Raw genomic sequence first — 25,151 nt, 5'->3', positions numbered from 1 at the left:
AAAGTCTTTATCTAGTGATTTCAACATCTGAGCTTCCCCAGGGACAGTTCCTATGAATTGCTTTTTTTCTCCCCTATTTATGGGACATAGTTTCTTGTTTCTTTGCATATCTTGTCCTTTTTTTTAAAAAAACTGGACATTTAAATAATAAATTGTGGAAACTCTGGAAATCAGATTCTCTTCCTTTCCCAGAGTTTGTTGTTGTTGCTGTTTGTTTTAGTGACTTTTCTGAATGATAAAGTCTGTGTTCTTTGTCATGTGTGGCTGCTGAAGTCCCTGCTCAGTTAGCTTAGTGATTAGGTAATGACTGGGCAGAGATTTCCTTAAATACCTAGAACCAAGAAGTCTTTTAGTCTTTGCCAAGGGGCCCTGTGTGTGTGTGTTGGAGCATGCCTTCAACACTCAGTCAGGAAGTTAAGTCTGCCTTAGCCTTTGCTTTCTACTGGCACAAACCCTCAAGGTCATCCAGAGGTGAGAGCTTAGGGCCTTCTCAGGTCTTTCCTCAGCATGCACAGAGTCCTAGGCATACACAGCCCTATGGATGCACTTGCCTTTCTAGATTCCTAGGAATATGTTATAGCTTTTCACATTCCCTGTGGACATCTCATTCCTCATCTTTTCCTTTTAAACTTTTTGGTTAGCCTATTGTTTATCTCAACTTTGTCTGTCACCCCTGGCAATCACCAAGTTAAACAATTGTCACTAATTGTTTTGACAGACAGCCCTGGGAAAAAGGCTTTTCCCACTAGGTAAGTTCCGCTCTGAGTCATATCAGATAAAGACCACCTTGCAAGTAGGGTCTTCCAGGGAACAACCGGACAAGTCAAACAATGACAGTTCTCTGGGACTGAGACTTTGAAGGAGGCCCAACTCCATTCTGCAACCTCCAGTGGCTGCCAGGTTGCCAGTTTTCAACATGATTGCCCACTATTGGTTTTCAAGGCTACCATGGTGCTAGAGAGGAGGGATGGGAACAGGGCAAGATAAAATGCCACAAATCTCACTGTTTTTACTGCGATTCAGTAATTTTTCCTGAGCAAACACTTGTCAGATTGCTGAAAGCCTTTGGATAATATCTAGAGTTCTGAAAAAGTTGACCTTGATGATTTTGCCAATTTTCTTATTGCTTTTATGAAGAATTGTTGTAAGTCCTTATTCTTCCATTTTCTCTGACATCACTCCTCTGTAGCTTATTTAAGGCAACATATTTTGCCACTCAAGTGGCTGTATCCACTTACTATATTTTTGCATGGCTAACTCCTACTCATCCTTAAGACTAAGCTCAAGGGTTATTTCCTTAAGCAATGCAACACTTCCTGCAAATTAAATCTGACGCAGAAGCTCATTAAGTGAATCAAACGCCATCCCAGCTGCTCTTGTTCAATGAGTATATAAGGAGAACTGGATCCATGCCAGGTCAGAACTCACTTTTTCCCAGTTCCCATCTCCTCTCCACAGTGGCCTTTGAAGCACTGTCTCTGAGAGCCTGAGGCTCTGCAGATCATAGGATGAAACTCTAAGCTAAATGGATGCTTGATGAGGATTTCAAAAAGCAGATTCAAGCAGTAGATGGTCGATTGGACTAGATAGCATCTAGATCCCTTCTAACCAGAAATTATATGTTTTCTTGAATGAAAAGGATGAACAATTACTCTGATGATTCACTAACAAGACCATAATGCTTTTTAGAAAATTTTAGAAACATGTAAATTACTGATACATACCCCCCCCAAAAGAATAGTCACCACCTATTAGAAATAGGAATACAAGAAAAGTTTTCTTAATCTATTATGAAGATTCTTGTGGAGAAATGTTGGCTAAATGAATTTTGAACTATTGGCACAGGCCTATTGATCCCCTACAACTGCTTCAAATCTCATCTTAGTTTTTCAAATTTAGATAATTAGTATACACCAACCTGAACATCTCCTGGGATATGTGAGCCCATTTTGGGGCCCATAGCATTAAATTAAAAAAAAAAAAAAGTGGTCTGTAATGTTATTTCTAAGTGAATTTATAGCATTTTTAATGTATGGAATTAAGAAAATTGGGTATTAATTTGTTTTATATAATTTATTATATAACGTAACACATTTATAGACTGATACAACATGTGTGGTAGAGAGAAAAACTCATTGGCAAAGCAAGACCAATAAATACTTGTTGATTATGATACTACTGATATTTCAAACAGCTCTATTCATATACTATTTAGACAAAATAACAAAAAAAATGTAGACTTATGGGATTATTATGAAAGTCATTCATTCATACCTAAAGTTCTAAAGCAAAGCAAAGAGAAATCAAAGCTGACTGATTATCCTGTGAAGTTTATCATTGAAGAACTCTAGCCCAGGTGATTCAAAAGAGAGTAAAATACTCTTCTCCTAATAACAGGTACTTTTGCTTGAATAATTCAGACAATTTTATTGATATTTCAACTAGCACTAGCCATAGAATCATTTAAGTAAAAGTTTTTCAATTAGAACTTCTAACTGAGGCATTCAAGACAAAAGATATGACATTCCAAAGCAAAATGAAAATTGTTTGCCTGTACATTTTTTGAATAATTTTATATTTTGAAATAGTTTGACTCAAAAGAAATTGCAAGAATAGGTTAGAGGTTCCCATGTACCCTTCACCCAGCTTTATCCAATGTTAATGTCTTTTTTTTTTTTTTTTTTTTTTGAGAAAGATTAACCCTGAGCTAACTACTGCCAGTCCTCCTCTTTTTTGCTGAGGAAGCCTGGCCCTGAGCTAACATCTGTGCCCATCTTCCTCTACTTTATACGTGGAATGCCTACCACAGCATGGCGTGCCAAGCAGTGTCATGTCCGCACCCGGGATCCGGGCTGGCGAACCCTAGGTTGCGGAGAAGCGGAACATGTGAACTTAACCGCTGCACCACCGGGCCGGTCCCCAATGTTAATATCTTACATAGCCGTATACAAGTCAAAACTAGAGTTGCAAAACTCCTCATTCACGCTGAGCAAATAAAAGCATCAGGCTGCTAGAGATCAAAATAAAGGATTTTTGAAGGGTGATATTTCTTTGGAAAGAACTCAGGGTGTGCTGTGTGTCTCCCCTAATCCCCCATCCTCAAGTGGCCGCAGATCTATAACAAATTATTTCCAAGAGGCCCCAACTGTCTGAAAAACTACAGGGGGGAAAAAGAGCCCTTAAAGTAACCATATGAGTTCTTGGTTTGGTTGTGGTTGTTTATTTCCTTAAAGATTGGAAGCTTTTACTGTTCTCTAATTCAAGGAGAATATTCGACAATAACAAAAAGTTATTGTTTCCAGGTAACTGAGATATAAGAGTTTAAAGGCAAATTTTCTTCCTCTTTAAATATCTCATGAGCACATCTCTAATTTTATTTCTACTTTTGCGGCTCTCTCATCCCAACTTCATTTTAGCAAAATTACTGTCAAACAGCTACTTCAGAGAGAAGAGGAACCTCAGTCAGGTGTCTATGGTAGTTTTTGTCTATGTGAACACAAATCAAATGCCTGCCTATCTGTCCCCTGGGAAGTCATAGTTTTATCACCAAGCTCTCCTTTGTACCTCACCTCCCAGCTCAGCACTTGGCCGGTCTGCCTCCTACCAACTCTGCGTCACCCACATTCCCCGCACTCAACCGAACCTCTTCTTTCTATCTTCTTTTTCAGGTTTGGATTATTCCTGGGACTTTTGTTATCCCTCAAATCTTAGACTTAGTCCAGTGAATATAGAGCATGTTTAATTCGAAATCCAATACTTTCATCTTTTTCCTTTTGGGGAAAAAGCTTAATCCGTTTCCTTCTTATGTTAATGTTGTTGATCTGTTTTCTACTTATCTCTGTATCTCCCACTTTACCTAGCACAGTGCCCTGAACATAATAGGAACTCAGTGAATGTCTACTGAGTGGATGGATTCCTTCCATGAAGAAAGGGGCTGAAAGGATGACTAATGAAGGCAATTAGCCAGATAATTAAAAAACATTTTTCTCTAATATTTGGACATTTCAGCCAGTGTTTCATTAATTATGCAGATAATTACTTTAGTATACTACATCACTCTTTGTGCATGTGTGGGACCCAATATTTGTATACACATACAGCCCTACAAAAAGTAGGTAACCCCAGTTGGATAAAAAATCATATTCATAAAAAGTATCTAAATGAATACAAGAGATACTCTTACCAGTATGATTTCCAGGGAGTGAGGAAAGGGAATTGTTGAATCAATAAGGCCATTGAACTTGTGCTTTTTACTGTGCACACTTCTGTACTGTTTTAATTTTTTATGAGCATGTATTACTTTTCAGTATAAATTTTTAAGATTATATTAACTAGACAGGAAACTAAGCAGAGGTGCTGTGGTCCTGAACTTTTGAGCATATATCTTTCATTGACTCATAGTAGGGGATCCAAAATCACATGCTTCCAGGGCACACGCAGGTAATACAAGGAAGCAAATCGGACTGCACAAGGATTGTGACAAATGGGGCAGTGCCCACCCTTTCTAAAGTGGCCACGTGCTACCCAATTCTAGCCAATGGTTGCCATGCAGGAATACAGATCCAATGTTGTCGTATCACCCAATTTTCAATGAAATTGGAAGTCTGGAGATTTTTTTTTAGTGAAATTTCCTGATTTTTAAATGAAAGCAATTGATTTTAAAGTTTTGTAGTTTAAGATGCACACCAGACAAAACATGTCTATGGCCCAAAACCAACCTGTGGATTATCAGTTTTTAAACTTTGATTTAGGCAGTAGTCTAGAGTAGTTTGTTTTCTAGATAGATAAAGATGTTTTGAGAAATTTACTCATCCCTTGCCTATTTTTCCTCCTATCCAAAATGTCAGCTAATATTCTTGAGCCTACCAAGGGGTCTAGGTATTTACATGACAACTGAGCAGTAGGATCCAGAAACTGTCAAGCCTCTGCAGGCTTGTGAACTGATTCCCAATCAGCACAGCATTCTGGGGCCAGTCATATAGAATAAGGTCTAGGGTGCGGTAGCAGTGTTTCTTGAGAGGGCTGTGAAGGCCAAGAGCTGAAATACGGTTAATAGAAAAGAATCAAATTGGTAGCAAGGACTAGTCTTCAAATCCTAGAGTTATGACCAATTGGATTATAAACTCTAAAATAGTCATGAAGGCTAAATTTAGGATATGCCTAATGTGACCTTTGGGTCTGAGTTGGGGTCAAGACAAATGAAAAGCACGTATTCCTGCATAACAACGTTTGGAGGGTAGACACATAAGTAGCAAGATGGGGTTCCTCCCAACTTGAGGCCTAGTACTCAAGATTGAACTATAAGGGAAGTGGAGTCTCATTTTCCACTTAAATCGTTTGTAATACCATTCAATAAAGACGACAAAGATAGTGCAGTTACTGGGCAAATAAATTCTGTCAAGCCACTTGCTCAATTAAGGTATCATGCCGTGTATTTTACCCTTACACATAATATCTACCATGCCAATTACCAGCACTCACTATTGAAAATATAGCTGAAAACTAAGAAATAAATGAACATTAGGCAACAAAAGCCTCCAGAACATCCAAAATCACTCTCATAAGATGAGGCAAAAGGATCACAAAGCTGATTACAGGGGCACCTCTGTCTCCGCACAGCACATGTTGACACTGCTTGGCTCACAACACTACGGAAATGGGCTCTCTGGTGCTCTGGTGAAAGTAGTTTGGAAGCAGCAAATAAACACAACATAGCATTTGGTACACACTCTGTAAGTTTATCAAGTGATAAATGTGAGTTCTGGAAATAAAACACAGCTGAAATTATCAGCCAACTGCCTGACAGGGAGAGAGAAGGCAGATATCCTGAGATGCTGACACAGAACTCAAAATAACATCATGGTCTGAAGATATGCCAGGTAGGAATAAAGCTCCAGAGAGCATCACTCTAAATGGCACAACGCAAAACTGGTGTTCCACCCTGGTTGAGTGCGTCCGCCCTGGAGCCAGGATGCCTGGGATCCATTGCTACCAACTGTCTGGGTAAACGTGGACAAGCAGCTTTATCTCACTTAACTTGCCTTTCCTCATCTATAAAACCTGTCTGCCTTGTAGGGTTGTGAGGAGTCAATAAATTAACACTTGTAAAAAAAATCTTAGAAGGTGCCGGGTACATAAAAAATACTCAGTAAGGTTATCTATAGATAAAGATACTATGTCATCATGAAAAAGAATAGATTATGTTCAGGACAATCTAATTAATAAGGCAGGAAGTACATAACAAAGGTGTGAAAGTCCTTCTTCCAAAATTATTAAAACAAAAAGTTTTGGTTTGAAGAAAGCTAATTTTTTAACTATCTGGAAAAGTCTTGTGAAAAACCTCATTGACCAGCGTGTTGGCATAACTCGGCACAGTGCTGTACGCAGCACCGGAAGCAGGTCGCCTGACTTGCGTCTCTTCTCTGTCAAGTACGAGCTGTGTGGCACTGGCAAGTCACTTAAGAGTGCTTCAGTTTTCTTGTCTATAAAATTAAGATAATAGTAGAGTTGTTATTAAAACTATGTTATGATTTTCGTCAGCCCTGTGTACAATTGCCTCCATGGGCCCCTTCTTCCAAAAAATAATATTAAAAATTGTATTTTATGACTGCATTAGTATAAAGACATATATAATTCAGTCTGGATTTCTTACTATATATTCAGCCAGCCCTGGTGGTCTAGTGGTTAAGATTCAGCGTTCTCACTACTAGGCCCTGATTTCGTTTCCCAGTCAGGGAACCACACCACCTGCCTGTCGGTTGTCATACTGTAGTGGCTGTGTGTTGCTGTGATGCTGAAAGCTATGCCACCAGTATTTCAAATACCAGGGGCGGCACCCATGGTGGACAGGTTTCAGTGGAGCTTCTAGGCTAGACAGACTAGGAAGAAGGACCTGGCTACCCACTTCCGAAAAAACTGGCCATGAAAACCCTATGAATAGCAGCAGAGCATTATCTGATATAGCGCCGGAAGGGGAAAGGATGGCGCAAAAAAACCAGGCAAGGTTCCACTTGGCTGTCCACAAGGTCACTAGGAGTTGGAATGGACGCTGGGGCACTAACAAAAAATATGTATATTGTATTCATTTGTTTTCTCCCGACTCTGCAAGAAGTTAAAATGAAAACATTTTTTCATAGACCCTAGGCACTGTGCCTACCAGAGAAGTCAGCCTGGTCGGTATGAGAACTAAATTACTTAGTGCTTGTAAAGTACTTGGAACAGTGCCTGACACCGTAGTAAGCACTATATGAATGTTTGTTAATTACATAAAAACTTAAAGTGTCAGACGAGCCAGATGTTACTTCCTTCCAAACTTCCTTGGGCTCCCCCTGCCATGCTGATAGTAAATTCTGGTTCAAAATAGGATTAAAAACTTTCCTATCACTAACCTATAGTTAGCAAAGCAACTCTGAAACTATAAAGGCTTCAGAACAATTAATTAAGAGCACAAATTGTGTTTCATTAAATCCCATTTTGTTAAAATTAAGCAGAGGTACGGAGCATTGTTTTCGCCTCCTCCTCCACTCAGCACAGCTTCAGAGGCACTGAGCAGGATGCTACTCAAGGTCACCCGGTCCGAAATGGGACAATTTGCTTTCTGTTTTCCAGCCTTCATTATCAGAAACAATAGCCCCAATTAATGTACCCTGTATATATGACTAAGAATGAAATACTTGAGAGAAATTATAAGGTTTTTTTCTCCCTCGCAGATTAAAACACACAAAAAAAGAATGTTATAAGATACAGCGGTCATTCTTTTCAAGAGTTACGTTCACATTAAATGCATAACAGACAACTGAATTTTCCTTATGGTAATTCATTCCATCGTATAGGAAGGCGAAAAGACAAATTCTGCTCTCTGTTAACTCCCTCAAGATCAGAAAAACGTGTCATTGCCTTTATTTCCCCTCTCAAGGACTAACGTGGGCTTAGAACATAGTCAACAGTTTGGCCTCATCCTTGGCCATTTGAGTCAAATGGACCCTCACCCACATATAAAACAAGACTAAAACAGCAACCACCGTTTAAATTTGGGTTCAAAATGCCCTAGCCACACTTTTATCTTGATTTCGACTTCCTTGTGTTTCTCTTGTCTCCCCTGCTTCAAAGCCTGACTCCTTGCCCAGCTCTGGCCTCCATGTTTGCCCATGGATTCGGTGTTCACCCTCACTTCCCCGTGGGCTGACGACCTAACTCACTCGTTGGACAGTCATAACCTACCCCTCTCACCAGGGTTGGCTACATAAATTGTGGCACCCAGAGCAAAATGAAAATGTGGGACCTCTTGTTTAAAAGGCAGAAGAAAAAGCTTTTTTTCCCTTTTTTGCATTCTCTCTCTCAACTTGTCGTGATTTTTTAATTTGCTATTTGATGGTCACTCCCTTGTGTGCGAGGATGCTTGCAGGATGAGTAAGACTCAGTCCTACAACTTAACACGTGGCAGATGTGAGCAAATCATGCTGGCCCCAACTCTTCCTGCCTCACACCCCTGCAGCCAGGGGTGTAGGGTGCCAGTGGTTGCTGGGGTTGGGGTTGGGGAATGGGGTTGCTGGCAGCTGAGATCCCATATTCCTGGAAGGCAGGAGGTATGGGAAGGAAGATTGCTTGTAAGCCAAGGCCTCAAGCCCCTGGTTCATGCTCCATTGCCCCATCTGACTTCACTTATAAAACATAAATTCAAAAATAAAATTACTAAAAATTTCAAGATGGTGATCACAGAGCATTAAACTTCCAGAGTGGAGTCTTTCGGAGCAGAGAGCCCTATGCAACCTCACTGGCAGCATACTCATGAAGCATGAGCCTTGTGTGCCACCTTTGAATCTTTAATGCACACTTAGGAGCTCAAAATCCAATCCCTACTTGGGCCTCTTGGCCAGAGCCCAAGTCCTCTGTGAGGCAGTTTGAGTCAGATGCTGTCCTTCTCAAACAACGTCAACTCATGACCAGAATTCCAGAATGCAGCCAAGTTATTCCTTGTATTTCTTGCTTTACTCTGTGTATCTGGCTCCGCTGGATCCACATACTCAACGTGAACAAGTACCTCAAAACAAGAAATGAGTGAGCTGCACTTTTCTCAGGCCAGTCTCTGCTTCCCTCTCTGGAAGCATTTCCAAGTGTCTGAGCTCCTAAGAGGACTGTTGGACCAGATCCCATTACAGGCATAAAACTAACAGGATACCCTTCATTGAAGACCTTTTTCTTTTTCTTCTTTTTCCCTTCCTTATCTTTCTCTAGCTCCATCCTCTTACTCATATTTCAAGTTAGACTGTGTTGAGTATAGGAAGTCACTGTTTGTTATTAAAAGAGACATTCTGACCCAGCCATGACAAGATAGAGAATTAAACAAAACCCATTGTAATGCCCGTCAGAGTAATCTGAGTAAGCTCTAGGGGTTTTACGGTAACCAGCCATGTGCTTCTGGCTGCCAGCTCCTAGATTAAATTTCTCCGCTACCAGTAAATGTTGGAGAAATCTTTGCCAATTCTTTGGAGAAATTAAAACAAGATGCACTCAGATCAGATATACCATATTTGTTTTAGATAAATTTATAGTTGCTTTATCTTGAGCATTTTAAAAAATCTGTTAGACTCAAAAGAGTTTGAATTTAAATATGAAAGTCATGGTTGTCTTTAGCTAATTCAGTCAATGCCTTATCCTTTTATCAATCGCATCAGATGAAATCATATTACTTCTCATTCCATATCATAGTTTTAAAATGAAAAAGATCTTGAAATCATCTCATCTACTCATTTCATTTTACAGATGAGGAAACTGAGACCCAGAGAGGTTAAGCCCAGAGTCATGCACAGCATATTAGGTGTGTCAAGAGCACAGCTGGAACTGGCTTCTGGCTTCCTGCCAGCCCTGCCCTGATTCTATAGCACAATGACTCAAAGAATCAGAAGAAATATAGAAATGTTATTTGGATATATAGAAAGTTATTTTCTGATTTAATGGCAAAAACATTAGCCTCAAATAAATAATTTAAAATTCTTTTATGTAAAAATTGAAAGGCCAACTGCAAACTGGGAAACATTCAAAATTTGCAACACCAATCATATTGTTTTTATTCAATTAAAAAGCACTTACGTGCTTACGTACTTACAAATCAATAAGCCTTAGCATTTGAGCTTATCCAGAATCTTGCTTGTTTGTTCCTTTCCAGGATCCCATGTAATGATTGTTTGGGTCAATGAAACGCTGGTGTTATTTTTGATAATCATGTACTAAAATGACTTTCACTAAGTATGACTTTAGCAGAAGTGACCAAAATAAGGTTTGATTTTTAATTCATGTCAAATATATTGCATCAGATGCTAAAGAAGGAGTTGGGCAATGGCCATAGAGCTGGGCATAGCTGGCCTGAAACATGGCCTGGGGTCCAGGCACACTGGGCTGGACTCATCCTGACCCAGTTGCTGTTCTCAAGAGAAAGAAGTGACTCTTTTTCTAGCCCCATAATACCTACCCTGGCTGAATGACGATGGAGAAGTATGCCAATTAGGATGCAGCTGTTGTGAAGTCTGGAGGGGTCTAGAAAGCCATTGCCCATGCTATTCAGCAGCAAGAAATCCCTCTGTGGCTTGGAAGCCTCCCCAGTTCCAGCAAAGGAAGCTCTTCCTGGTCTGAGAAGTCTTTGACAACAGTGAAGAGAGGCCCAGGAGAAGAGTATCCATGAGATTGTTTCCAGAAAAAAAGAAATACAAGAAGCTCAAAGAACACCTGGATAGGGCTGGAGATTGGGAGTATCCCATGGATGCTTGGCTAAGCTGGCCTCCTTCATTTGCCGGAGGACATGGTGAATGCCCCCTGACTTGGTGGCGTGCCTGATCTGTCACTGGCACTGAAGCCTTTTGAGCCATTTGGATATAAGATACCGCATGACAAATGCCTATCTATCTTACCATGTTTCCCATCACCCAGAAGCAGCCGGCCCAATAGAATGGTGGGATGGCCCATTGAAAACTAGTTTACAGTGTCAGTTAAAATACAATATCCTGAAAGCATGGGTTTCTGTCCTACAGGATACAGTAGAGCAGTAACCAGTATTTGGTGCTCTTTCATCCATAGCCAGCATACGTGGGTCCAGGAATCAAGAGATACATGTTGGAGTGGCTCCCGTCACTATTACATCTAATAACCTTCTTGCAGAATTTTTGCCTCCCGTCTGTGCAATAGTGGTCTGTACTGGCTTGGAGGGAAGAATGATTTCTTTTGAGTACGCAACAATGGTTACATTGAATTGGAAATTGAGACCACCACTTGGGTATTTTGGGGTTCTCAAGTCCCTGAACCAACAGGTAAAGAAGGAGATTACTCTACTGGCTAGCATGATTGATCCTGACTACCAGGAGGCAATTGTGTTGCTACAATAAAATGGAGGTAGGGAGGACCATGTCCAGAACTCAGGGGATTCTCTGGGTTGTACCTTAGTACTTCCATGACCAATAATAAAAATTAACGGAAAACTCCAGCAACCAAGAAAAGCAGAACCACTGAGGATTCAGATACTTGTGAATTCATTCTGCCATTCATTCAGAAAGGAATTTTTTTTGTTACCTCACCAAGTAAAGAACCAGTTGAGGTGCTGGCTGAGTGCATAGAAAACTTAGAATTGGCCAGTTTTAAAATGGGTGTGTGTGTGCATGTGTGTGTATGTGTGTTTAGCTAAAGCAGGCTAAAGCTTTTTCTGCAAAGGGCCAGGTAATAAATATTTTAATCTTTGCAGACCATATGGTCTTTGTTGCAAGTTCTCAACTCTACCCTTGTAGCCCCAAAGCAGCCAGAGACAATATGTAAGTTAATGAGTGTGACTGTGTTCCCATAAAACTTTATTTTTAAATTTGGATTTGACCCAGGGGTTGGAGTACGTTGACCTCTGATATAAACTAATTTCGTATCTCTTATTCTCCTTCCCCTTCCTATTTTACATGATATTTTTCAGTAATAGAATGTTCTGATGAGATTTTTAATTTGAGAGCAACTAAGCTCAAAGATGGATAATGTGACTGCCTCCTAGAGGTAGATGCAATGACCGCTGAGACTGTGAAGGACCGTTGGAAAATTGAGGTACAGTGAGGTTGAGAACACCTTCATTCACCTGAAGGAAGTTGCATTTTGTTAGGCAGAAGCCTGATGTCGTTTTCCACGCGTGGAAGTCCATAGGGAAGTTCTTGCGTGGAAGAAAGTTGCCTGTGGATGCTGAGTAACCAAAGGAGTGGCCGGTTATTAAGTGATCGTTTACCAGCATCAAACCCACCCTTTCATACTCTGCTCTGTGACTCTGGGGCTAGGACTCCCAAACCTCAGTTCTCCTTTATGAGCAAGATCCTTGTCAGGCTTTGCCAATAGGGAGGCACTAGAGGGAGACAGCAAGGCTGGAGGAAGAAGGGACGCGCTCCTCCCTGTGTACTTTCTGTTCTTCTTTGTCTTACTATTCTTCTCACCCCATCCTAGCAATGGATTTTCGCCCCAGTGGCAGCGGCAGGTTGTTCCAGTGGCGCAGTTGATTCTGGTTGCGCTTTTTCCAACACGTGCAGAACCAGCATCATTGCATCCCCTAGAAACCCTAGCCCCAACCAGTCAGTGCCCCTCTCCTCAGAGGTCTGGGTGCCACCCCACAGACGCCACCTTCAAGCTCCTGAGGCAACACCACAGCTGAGCAGTGACCCTTCTCAGAGGTCTGAGTTTCAACTTTGCAGGGCCCCTCCTCAAGCTTCTAAACCTTGACAATCCCCATCTCTTCCATTTATTCCCCCAATTCCAGGGTGCTAGCTGCTTTCTAAGACTGCCACTATCTTAGCGTTTCCTTGTTGCCTTTTCATCTCTTCAATACTTGGTTGACAATTCTTTATATGAAATTCTCTGTTAAAATAAACATGTGTGATTTCTGTCTGCTGACTGATATAATCAATCCAACAACTCTATGAGGTTATATCCATTTTTCAGATGCGAAAAGAGAGACATTGAATAGTAAATGACTGGACCAGGGCCATACAACTAGTATGAGACAAGAATAGGGCTTTTTCTGCCTTTTTTAGACACTACACAGTTCCGCAAGGTGAAGGCAGATCTAGTCAATTGCTCTCTGTCCTCTTCTAGCAAGGAGAGTGGTATTCAAACTAGACTGGGTAGGAGCAAGGTAGGTCATGTGAATATAAGAGCAAGCACACCTGGCAACTTTAAGGGAGTTCATGACACTGGGTCCAAGTTAATTCTGTTCCAATGCACTCAAGGAGCCTGCAGACAGGATCTGAGATACTGCAGTAATCTCTAAAAACACCTGGGCTGCTGCTAGAATACTGGAGCGACTTAAAGATTTTTTCCGTTTTCTAAAATAGATATACAGATATTTAGTCTTGACATTAATCTCCAGGAAAAATCCAGGATGTACTTTTAGCAAAACTGCCTGATTCCCAAGAACAAGCATGTGAAACCAACTCAGCTCATTACATTCACAAAGTCCTCTATGATATGCTTGTGGGTAAAGTGGTGAAATGGTAAATGGATGAGGATCACAATTTTGGCATGTAATTATGCTTGTTTGGAAGCAGGGGCAAGATTTGAGGCAGTGTTGGTGCCTGGGCTGGATTCAGCAGGCGGGTTTCAAAAGGAAGAGCCAAGAACAAAGCCAAGTCTTCATCAGCACTGCTAGCGGGTGCAGGAAGGCTGCCAGGGCTCCTCCTGTGTCTCCCAGGAAAAATAAATCCAGAGTGGACTAAGACCAACAGGGGTCATCAAGGTCATCCTGAGGATCAGATGAGGAAGGTGAGGCAGACCTGGGGATCATTACTAGAGGTGAGATAAATCTATCAGGCTGTGTAGTCAAGTATTACTTTCTAAGGGAGGAGCTCCAGGTTTCCCTTTGCAACCCTGTCTCCAAGTGGTCTGTCTGCCCAAAGGATGGTGATTAATATGGCAACTGCTGTTGTCATTTGTTGGTTTCACTACCAGCATCCATTCTTCCTCCTTCTGACATCAGTTCCTTGATCTTTCATTATAGGAACAGCCTTTTTTTTGCACTGGCTGCATTCTTTGTGGACATCAAGAAGTTCCACTGCCACTCCCAGCATAGGGCGGGGATGGAACCCAAGGTGGGCCAATCACATACTCTCTCCTTAAAATCTGAATCTTGATCAGAGAGACAAAAGACAAAACAATTGTTGCTGAAACAGTAGCAGCACCTTGAAAAGACTGTTCCTTATGTTCTTGATCTTTAGATCCCCAAAGCTACCTCTGTTCTCCTCTCTCCAGGCCCGATTCTTCCACTCTCCCTTTAATTTTCTGAGCTGCCTCATTTCCCTCAAATAGATCCAGTTTTTGCCAAGGATTTTGTTCATTCTGGCTACAGGTTGCTTGCTGGTAGCTAAGGAATTCTCACTGACCCCACAAGCTGTGTTGATAAGGGAAAATCTAAAGGTTCTCTACAAACTTTGGAGGATTCTCATACAGGAAAAAGACAGCGACCTTGTTCTGCCTCCGGTTGCATATATCCACAGAAAAGTCACAGGAAGCAGACTCTAACTTTTGTACGTTCAAGGACCGAGTTCATTTTCTTCACCCTTGATCTGAAGTGCCCAAAACAGTGCCTGACACAGAGTAGGTGCTAATTAAATGTCAGTTGCATGAGTAAATGGAATAGAGAAAGAACTTTCCAACGATTGGTTTAACAACAGAATTGCTACATCATGGAGTAGTGAGCTCTTTGTAACGGCAGAGATTGAAATAGAGCCTAGATCTCTCAGGATGACCAAAAAAAAAAAATCCTGCATTGAAAAGGCGGTTTCCAAAAAGCATTCTACCAGCTTTGTAATTCCATAATCATTTCTTATTTGCTTTTAGAAAATATATTTTAAAGTAAAAATAGAACACTGTCTGCGTTATTATAGAGAGCACAGACTAGGTGGTCAGAACAAAAAGTATATATTTTTTCAATGTTAGGGGGGCATTTCTTCACATGCCCACAAAATAACCAGCAAAAGCTGTAGCAGGAGATGTAAACCATTGCTGGACTTGTTTGCAATGACCTACACTTGATCTATTTTTAGTCTCAAGGAAAGTGAAATAATGAGAAAATAGACAGTTTGGTTGCCATGGTTATTCCCATCCACTAGCTCATCTCACCATCCATTTTCCATCATTTCTGATAACCCAGTTTCCCAAAGTGATATTTTAGGAGCCTATAACCCAGGCTCTTTATTTAACGGGTTCCCCTGGTGCCACCCTCATCCAGCCACTTTTCACAGCTTCCCTTTGTCTTGCCAGTCTTCAGCATGGCTGGGGAATGGAAAATGCCCAGCCTACGGCTTCCAAGAGTTTTCAGTGCAGGTAAGTCTTGTGCTTGGCCGCAACCGCTTCAGGATCTTCATGGGTTCCTGAAACTCAAGGACACATCCTTCCCTATGTCGCCAGGGCTAAAAACAATTGAGATGGTGGGTGGCTGTTTTCTTTAACACTAATTTCACTTATTTTATAAGCAGCACACCTTGACAGGGGAGGCAGGTAGAATTTAAGAAAACACAGTCTGGAGAATATACTACCTTGTGAAACTGGACATCTCTCTTGGTTGCTTCGGATTTCTTTAGTAGCTGACAAAGACATACCCCAACTTTTGGCAGAAGCCCAAGAGGATGGAACAAATCCTGTTGGGGCCTCTTTAGAGACACTTTATAGGGAATTACCCTCGCTTGGTAAATTCTGGTCTGTGTCATAGCAGGTTGTGGGAGTTTGGCTTTCTATAGACTCATGCAATATTTTTTAAAGATATTGCTGGTGTCACACTTCTAAACACTAGGTGGCAACCTTGCCTTTTGTGTCTCCAGTCGAAGCCATTATATAAAATCATATTAAGGAAATAAATTAAACCACCAAATCTCAGCCTTCCTCTATCACAGTTTTATTTTAATATTGGCATCCAGATAGAACAAACAGCAAAAGGCCATCCTTAAAAGCAGGCTCAAATTAGGGGAGCATTAAATATATATAGACTTGAATTTTTTAGCAGCATTCATCACAATTGTTAAAATTCCCTCAGCTTCCTGCATGTGGATTAAACACTGGTTCCAGGGATGGAGGATTCTCTGGGGAACAAGAGATGAGGCCCTTGCTTTTGTGGAGCTTGCATTGAAGTGGAGGAGGCACACACTATACAAATATATGAAAATGATTTTAGATGATAACTGCAATGAAAAAATGACAGCACAGTGTAATAGCAACAGTGGGGAAAGAGAGGGTGGTCAGGAAAGGCTTCTGAGGAGATGACAGACAACCCAAAGCCCGAATGAAGAGAAGGAGCCAGCCGGGCCAAGAGCAGGGGAACAGTGGTCCAGGTGGAGGGAAGAGCAGTGCAGCAGCCCTGGATGGGGACAAGCTCGAGTGTTAAAGAAATAGAAAGAAGATAATGTGGCTGGCGCATGGGGAGGGGAGGGAACTGGACGATAAGCAGGGGCCAGACCACATAAGATAGTTGGCCAAGGAAGGAGACGGAATTGTATTCCAGGCTCGATAGGCAGCTCTGGGGACAGAGTTGGAAAGGTGAAGGGACCTGAGTTCATCCTAACCATTGTTGCCAACGAGAATGTATTAGGCTCCTTACAGTGCTCATGGTGGGCTGACCATTAAGATAGCAGGTTTAGTAGACCCAGCTCCCACCCTAGGACCTCCCAACCAGGAACAGACCTCAGGGCCACAGCACACCCCAGTGAAGGCATCCTTTTGAGTGTGGATCTCTGCAAGGAAAAAGCATAGCAGAGAAAAATTCAATTCTTTGAAACACTAAACACTGCGACAAACATCTATTTCCTACTGAGAAAGTATTTTAACCCACTAACCTCCTTTATGCCAGAAAGAAAAACAGAAGAGGTAGAATTTTCCCATCATGATACACACAGATCAAATTTAGGCTCTGGGAGACGTGAGTTCTGCCTGGCTGTCTTTGCCTGGCACCTAACAATGAAGCTTTATAATAAATGAAGATGGCAACAAATTGATAAGAGATGATCTATTTAATGCACTAACTGAGGCATTTTAGCCAGAAAGCAAACATTCTAAAATAAAGGCAGTCTTGCTCAGCTAGTCCTAAGACTTGCCTTTCGATACAGCCACACCCAGACCTGTTTATGGCCTACACTGCTCGCTCAGCTTTGTGGGTGGCACTGAGCAGCACCTCGGGAGGCTGCGAGCAGAAGGGGGTGGAGGAAGCTTTGCCTGCTGACCACACAAAACAAAGACAAAGGAACAGGACTGTATTTTCCTGCCAACTGCATGTGTACACAGACGATCACATGGAGCTAAGCTGCCCTTTTATGACTTTTCCCCCGTTTTTGAGGTTGCTCTGATCAGTGTCATCAACTGAGAAGCTGACCCATTCAAGGATCATCAATGAGGAGTGCATAGCTCATGGGGTCAGTGTCCAAGTGGACAGAACATGCCCCATTGAGAGGGGACAGCCACTCCCCAGTTGGGGCCAACTGTTTCCATGCAAAAATGTGGTTACTGACGTTATAGGATCTCCTGATTGTTCTAGAAAAACTGGAAATCCAGATTTTCATCTGAAGTTTCCTGCTTTTTAAAATGTCTGCAACTGATTCAATGAAAAAAAAACCTTTGATGGCCAAATATAATGTCTACGGGCCTTATGTGGCCTGTGGGCCACCTGTTTGTAAACTCTGCTTCAGTCATTTATTTTCTAATATGTATTGTGAAAATTTCAAATGTGTAGAAAAGTTGAAATAATTTTCCAGTGAACACCTCTGTATACTATCCCCCAGATTCTACTTGCTTTACCATACATCTATTCAGCTGCTTATTTTAATAGGATTTTAGTTCCGTGGAAATTTGAAGGGGCAGGAAAGAGGGAAGGAGAGGGCACGTCCTGTGGAGGTGACTCTAGTCTATTACCTCGTTTCTTAAAATTCAGCCTCAGGAGGAGGGGGAAATGGGGAATCGCTAATCAAAGGGTGTGAAGTTTGAGCGATGCAAAATGAATCACTTCTAGAGATCTGCTGTACAACACTGTACCTATAGAAGGCAATACTGTACTGTACACTGGAAAATCTGTTAAGAGGGTAGATATCACGTCAAATGTTCTGGCCAAATTAAAATTAATAATTAATTAATTAATGAAAATTAATGATAGTAAATGTTTTAAAAATTCAACCTCTTTTGCACATGTGGGAACCCCGAGAAAGACTATTTTCAACCTCCAAGAAGTTTTCTATTTGGCCGAGATTTAATAATGGGCCCTAGGGGGCCCGCCCAGTGACATAGTGGATAAGTTCACACACTCCACTTCAGCAGCCCGGGGTTCACCAGTTTGGATCCTGTGTGTGGACCTGCACACTGCTCATCAAGCCATGCTGTGGTGACATCCCACCTAGAAGAACTAGAAGGACTTACAACTGCATATACAACTATGTACTGAGACTTTGGGGAGAAAAAAAAGAGGAAGATTGGCAACAGATGTTAGCTCAGGGCCAATCTTCCTCACCAAAATAAAAAAGCATAAAAGAATCATTAAAAATAGGCGCTAGGAATTAGAGGTGTCAAAGCCCTGGTGAGCCAAGTCAGCACTGGGCAGACCCCACCTGCCTCTTGAAGTGATGTCCCCAGGAGTGAGCCCCTGCACGCTGGAGGGTTTTGTGGACTAAAGAGAGCACACATTCTTCTGCCACCTCCCTGGACATAGTCAGAACCTCTGACACTTCAGAAGTGAGACCTGGAAGGTCCAGGCAGGGCCACGGGCCGTGGATTACCTTTCACTGCCCTCAGTTTAGTTAGAAAGGGGTAGGTGCAGACCATGGGATCCTGACCAGGAAGAGAGCCCGCAGTTAGTTAGAGATGTCACTCGCCCTGAGTATGTGTGAGCGGAGCCTCTTCGCACACGGGATGCTCATTTTGTGTGGGAGGTTAGAGTTGAAAGCCTTGACTGTGAAAACTGATTATTTTAATTAAGTCTCAGGAGACTTGATGCAGAACACTTCTCGGAGGTTGAAAATAGACTTTCTCAGCGTTCCCACATGTGCACTGGGACCCAGGGAAGGTATTTAAATCCCGACAGCAGCTCTGGTGTTGGCTTGTCTGGAGACATTGATCAGCAGCCTGCTCTTGTCCTTTGTGGTGACTGAGGAGCACTGAGGGACAAGAGGGAGAGAAAGCTTTCGTGCCTACTCCTGTCCCCCACTGCTTTCCACTGAGCTGAAGGAAAATTACATTCCCCGTGCGTGCGGGAGGAGCGTATCATTAAGGGATGGTAATCACCATGGTAACCAAGGATAGTCTGCTACAAGCAAAGGGAAAAAGAAAGAGCGTCAGGCCAGAGCTTGCTACACCCACATTAGCTCAAAATGCTCAGGCTTTTAAGTAATATGGAAAAGGAATATATTTTCTAGACTGACAGCTGGACCAAATTTTAGAATCATTAAATTCTTAAAGTGAAAGAAGGCTTATGGAATGGCCAAGGGCTGCAACCAACTGCTTCAGGGTCAGCTGATCAGGTAAATAATCTGGCCAGTGACACCATAGGTGGGGGGGGGGGGGGGGGGCGGCAGGAGAGCATGTACAAAGCTGGAACCGGGCTCTGAGAGAAGGGGCAACAGCTTCTGCAGCTGCAGCCAATTGCAGCAAGAGGAGAGGCAAGCCCTGTTATGTTAGATAGTGCAATTTTCAAAGAAAGCTGAGAATGCAGATTTTTATGTGAAGTATCCTAATTTTGACTACTAATGAAAACTAACTTCAAGCAGGTCAAACAAAACACATCTGTGAACTCCAGTTTACAACATTTGGTTCAATATGTACACCCACTCTTTTTTCTTAAACCTTGAGGATACTGAGGCCTGGAAAACTTGTTATTCATGCAGGTCACACAGTCAGTTGGTGAGCAAGTCAGACCTCTGGGGTCTGGACTCCCAGTACAGTGCTCCTTCCCTTGTAAAATGTTGTGGTGAGAAGGCAGCTTAGCTCCAGGGGCCTCGTTCCTACTCTAATTGGTACATAAACGCTGCTGGCAGTAGGCCTTCCTATGGGCTAAAAATTTAAATGCCATAAAAACAGTTCTCAGAGAGTATGAGCTGTGTGGGTCTACCCATTCCTATCCGTTCCTTGTTAGATCGTTTGTTGAATAGTTTGTGTTTACTGTTACATAGAATTTTTAAAATTATATTTTTAACTGGTAGCTGTTTGTATACAGAAAGCTATTAATTTTCTCATTACATTTGTAATACCCACTTTACTGAGTTTACTTACTTTTCTCTAATGACACATCAACTCATTGTCATGGAATTTCTAAATATAGAACCAAATCTTCCGCAACTAATTGTTATTTTACTCCTTTATCTCTTTTTCTTGTCTTTGCACTAATTAATACTTCAGCAGGACAGTGTTAATTAAGAGTAGTTAGTGGGCATCTTTGTCACATTCCCAAATTCAGTAGGAATTCTTCTTTTGTCTCACCATTAAGCATGATGCTGGCTTTTTCTATATTTCTTAAACATATTAAGAAGGTATCTATTCCTATTTTATTAAGAACAGTTTGAAAAACAATGAGTATATATTATATTTTATCAAATTCTTTTTTTTAGCACCAGTAGAGATGACTAAATAGTCTATTCCTTTGAGAAATATGGGGAACTACATTCCTAAATTTCCTCGTGTAGAATCACCTTTGCCTTCCCGAGTGAGGTCTATTCTTTTAAAGTTCTGCTGGATTCTGGTTGCAAACATTTCATCTAAGGTGCTTGTATTCATATATGGTCAATTGTTCTCTTTTGTTGTGATATCTTTGACAGGTTTTTTCATCGATGCTATTCGATATTTACAAAATAATTTGAAGGCTTTGCTTCTCTCCTCTATACTCAAATGGTGTAAATAGCATGGGGGTTGTCTGGTCTTTAAAGATTTGATTGACTTTAACTATGACAATTTCGAAGTCCCATGGCCCTGACCAAGTCTGGCCCCCACTCTTCTCCAATGACCAATTCTGTCTCCTGACGGAGAGGCCCTCTCCTTCACGTCCTCCCCCCGAGAGTGTGTGATCTGCCTCCTTGTCAGGAACAGCTTTCATCTCCCTTCCTTTAATCCAATTTCTTAATCCTGGTGGCTGAAAATCCCGTTTCCCTCAGAGTGCCTCTCAAGGCCTAGGAGTCTTCAAAGGAACTAGAACCCTTCTGTGACAACCCAAGGGCTGAGGTGTCAGTATAGAGTAGATTCATTCAGGCTACCTCTTTCCTCCTGCTTAGAAGGAGTACCAGACCCAAGGGGCTTGTTGCACTTAATCACTAGTCTTCAGCATTTGTTAGAGCTCTGTGTATTAAGTGTGGCTTTACCTGGCCAGTATGGGGATTTCTCTTCTTCCTCTTTTACTTTGTCCAATTCTTATCCTCTTCACTTTTTCCTTCTCTTCCTCTCTCCTTCTTTTCTATTCCTTTCCTCCTGCTAATGACAGAGGTATGCGTAGACTAGATTGTAAGACCAGGAGACATTCTGGCCTATCTTTGTGTAGCTCAAATCCTGGATTCTAGCCTTTCACCAACATTTTTGTTGTAATAAAACCAAGATCATTACAGCGTCTCCTAGCCACTCCAAATGAGTCATATTGGCAATGAAACTTCAATAATTTCATTTTTTCCGCCATCCTTCCCATAGATGAAACCGCTAATGGAATTGACTACAGCTGGGTAGAAGAGATATTCTGCACCAAATACTCCATTTCCTCATCAGGATGCTCTCAAACTAACCTGCGAGCTCAAGAGTTTTCTTGACCCAATGGACATTTTGAGGATGTGGTCCAGAGAAGAAAAGCTCCAGGCCTGGACCACATGAATGTTAAAATTGGGGCAAATTGAAAATCACATGCCCTAAAGATGAGAACCAGAAGTTGCCCTTCCCTAGACATCTTATTATCAAGAGGAAGAATGTGCATGGCCTTCTTGGGGCTGATCGTTTCCAGATCAGGCAAAACTGTGCCACACATTTTCTGGGATCTCTGTGCCCAATCCTATGCTCTTTCTGCAGCCCATCATCCTAGATGAGTTTGGGGCAAAATTACAACCAAAGAAAGAAATTTGCTGATGACAAGAACACGTTCTCACCGTCATAAACAGGAACAGGTGGCTGAGCAGCAGGTTCTTAAATACTGGGCCACTACAAGAGAGGGAAGAGAGTAATACAACATTTGCACTTGCAAAAATATCCTGCCTTTAATAACAACTTTACACTGTAAATGCAAATGATATGTTAAACTCAGTGGAGAATGGCATGATATTGCCATAGTTATTTGGTAGGACAGTAAAACAATGTTAGCAGAAGCCCTGCTAGGCACTTGACTGGTACTTAACATTTTCAAAGGTTCTGACAGGCAGCAATTCATAGTAAGGCTTTCCATGTGCTTTCTCTGGCTTGACGGTACTTTAGAAGCACGTAAATAGCTCTTTTCTACATGCACGCCTGAATGAAGTAGCTGGCTTGGTCTATATCCTCAACTGACAGTTTTTAAAGGTGCCGCAGCCGTGGAGGAAGTCAAATTATGGACTACTTAGCAGCCTAGAAATTAGTGGTCCTTCACTTGAGACTTTAATCTCTAGTTATGGAGAAGAAATAATATCAGTTTCTCTTCCTGGTTTTCACTTTTCTGTGCCAGCATACCCCGTTAATGAAGCCCCGGAGAATACAAAGTCTTTAATCAGATTTTAGAAATGCACATGTACCAACTTTGTCAATAATAACAAAAACTTCATGGGACAGAAAACAGTTTTATCTATGCCCCCCCCCACACACACACACAGAATTTACCATCCATACTATTGACCAAATATGTGAAAGCAATCTATTCCATAAATGACTCATTGTACATTTTTATTGGGTCAAGGCATGTATTTCTTTTGAGGATGAGATTCCAAACACCCTTGGATTATTTTTCATAGTTTATTACAGTCTTCTTTCTCTAGGTTGTGACAAAGATTCTTTGCTTGACCAAACTTTAGTCAGGCTCCTGAACCTTCTCCTAGGCCAATTCATGCACTTCCTTATAAAATCAAGTTTTACCAAGAACCCTGCTAAGTCAGTTCAGCAAGAGTCCCCTGTCCTCTATATCTTAACCCCCTTGATATCTAATCAGGTTCTTCATCCTCCACGATCCTCCAGTCTCATTCCCCTGGCCTGTCTTCAGCAAAGATCCTGTTAGGTTGGTTCAGCCAGAAACCCCCCAACCCATGACGTTTCCCCTCGGTAATTTTCCGTCCACTGAACCCCACCCTGCTCCTTGGCTATAAATCCCCACTTGCGCGTGTTGTATTCAGAATTGGGCCCAGTTCTATACGTGGTCTCTTTTCCCCCTATTGCAAAAGTCCTGAATGTGATCTGTTTTTACTGCTTTACCTACTGCCCAGCTCTGTTTTTTCTTTGAGAGTTAGACAACTATGGTCATATACTTATTGTCCACTTCTAGGAAAATTATTCTAATTAAAAATAAATACCTATGGACAAGTTAGAAAAAATAGACTTTCAACTTTTCTTTATGCCGAAAGACAGCATAAAAAACGTAAACAAAAACTTGTACTTCAATCCACACACAGCATTACTGAAGCTGTCCCACATACAAAGCATGTGCGAGGCATAAGGATATCGTGATGAACAAAACGTGGTTCCTGCCTTTAAAGATTTCACAGCCCATCTGCGTGAAAGAAAATGACTATCTGGACTAAAGTATAATAGTATTTAAAGTAGAGGTGTGCCATAGATAGATCATAGATAGATGATGATGACAGATAAATAGACAGATATAGATAGATAGATAGATAGACAGACAGACAGAGATAGATAGATAGATAGATAGGATGGAGATACAAAGGAGAAAACAATTCATATGCTTGGGATCATAGGGTGATCAGAGAAAGCTAGAGAGAGGAGCTGGTGTTTTAACTTAACTACAAAGTTTAAGTAAGTAGCTACCTGCTGGACAAGGAGAAGGTGGTTCTGGGCAGAGGGCAGAGGTACCACAAAAGCAAAGGTGGAGAAGTAAGAAGACACATAGCACTGTCCCCCACTACTCCTGAAGCCCAAGGATTCCAGCCCAGCATGAAGTCAAAGCTCAGTAAGCTTTTGCTGAATGCACAGATGCAGACATGAATGAGGCAGTCCAGGGAAGAAACATAAGCCATTGATCTCAAAATTGGGACAGTCCTGAGAAGCTGATCTAGCTAAAGTGTGACATCTGACAGAAGGTGGTGGCTAGACTAGTGAGTTTGTGAAAGGCGTGTGATAGAAGCCCAACTGCATTTCTCACTGGGATAAAGCTTTTGACCATGAGAAAATTTTCAGCAGAAAAAGATGAGAACTGGAAGGGACCTTAGAGAGCACCTAATTCAGTCCTGAAAGGTTACAACAATGGGCTCAAGCTCCAGATTCTGTGTCCTAGCGCTGGTCCCCCCACAGTCAACACTGAATGACCCATCACAGCCAAGGCCTCCGACCACTCTGAAGGAGGGAAGAAACAGAGGAAAGAAGGAAGGGGTGCAGAGTACACGGGAAGAAAAGCAGGCAAGCAGACAAGCAGGCTGGCTGACCTGTGGACCCCGGCCTGAGATTTGGCTGGCATTTGGTTTATTCCTCAGCATCTTGCTGGAAGGGAAACTCCCTTGAGCCCAGTTCCCATCAGAGCAAAGGAACAGCTTTTCACAGCCTGCTACACAGAAACAAGCCGCCTTCAGTCCCTCTCGGGGAGGACGGGCTTTTGTGGGACTTCAGCAACAGTGTTGGTCCTTTTTTCCCCACTCCACCAGGGCAATTGGTTGCAAGTTTCCAACCCAGCCCTTCAAACTCTTACAGGAAATTCCTAGAGACTAATTAGTCTGGCTACAAAGTCTTTGGCAGCTCAGCTCTGAAGCCCTCCTTTGAATTCTAAAGGAACCGGCAGAGGCCCTTGGGCCTCTGCTCCTGGGCTTTCCCCAGCTTTGACCCAGACACCTGGGTGGGATGGGTTTCCCCATGTGGAAGAAAATTGATCCTTGATTTCTTTGCCCCAGTGTTCTCCTATTCCAGGTGTCCTGAATTAAATATTCTTCTTACAGAGGAGGAGGTTTTAACCTAGTGGTTCTTAAACTTTAGTATGCATCAGAATCACCTGCAGGGTTTGCTAAAGCGCAGATTGCTGCCCCCGG

The 25,151-nt window shown here is 42.0% G+C and overlaps 1 long non-coding RNA gene across 1 annotated transcript; it reads right to left on the bottom strand.

The window, feature by feature from the left end:
• Window positions 1-16,656: 16,656 nt before the first annotated feature.
• On the bottom strand, window positions 16,657-24,699 carry LOC138917496 (uncharacterized). Its single transcript, XR_011425616.1, has 4 exons — window positions 24,558-24,699; window positions 22,086-22,137; window positions 21,321-21,429; window positions 16,657-16,727 (listed from the first exon to the last, which is right to left on the bottom strand). It is a non-coding gene; the product is annotated as an uncharacterized lncRNA (long non-coding RNA).
• Between the last annotated feature and the right edge of the window lie 452 nt (window positions 24,700-25,151).

This window comes from Equus caballus, chromosome 14, assembly GCF_041296265.1.
Source record: "Equus caballus isolate H_3958 breed thoroughbred chromosome 14, TB-T2T, whole genome shotgun sequence".
Classification (NCBI taxonomy): Eukaryota; Metazoa; Chordata; class Mammalia; order Perissodactyla; family Equidae; genus Equus; species Equus caballus.
This window is presented reverse-complemented; position numbering and strand designations above follow the sequence as displayed.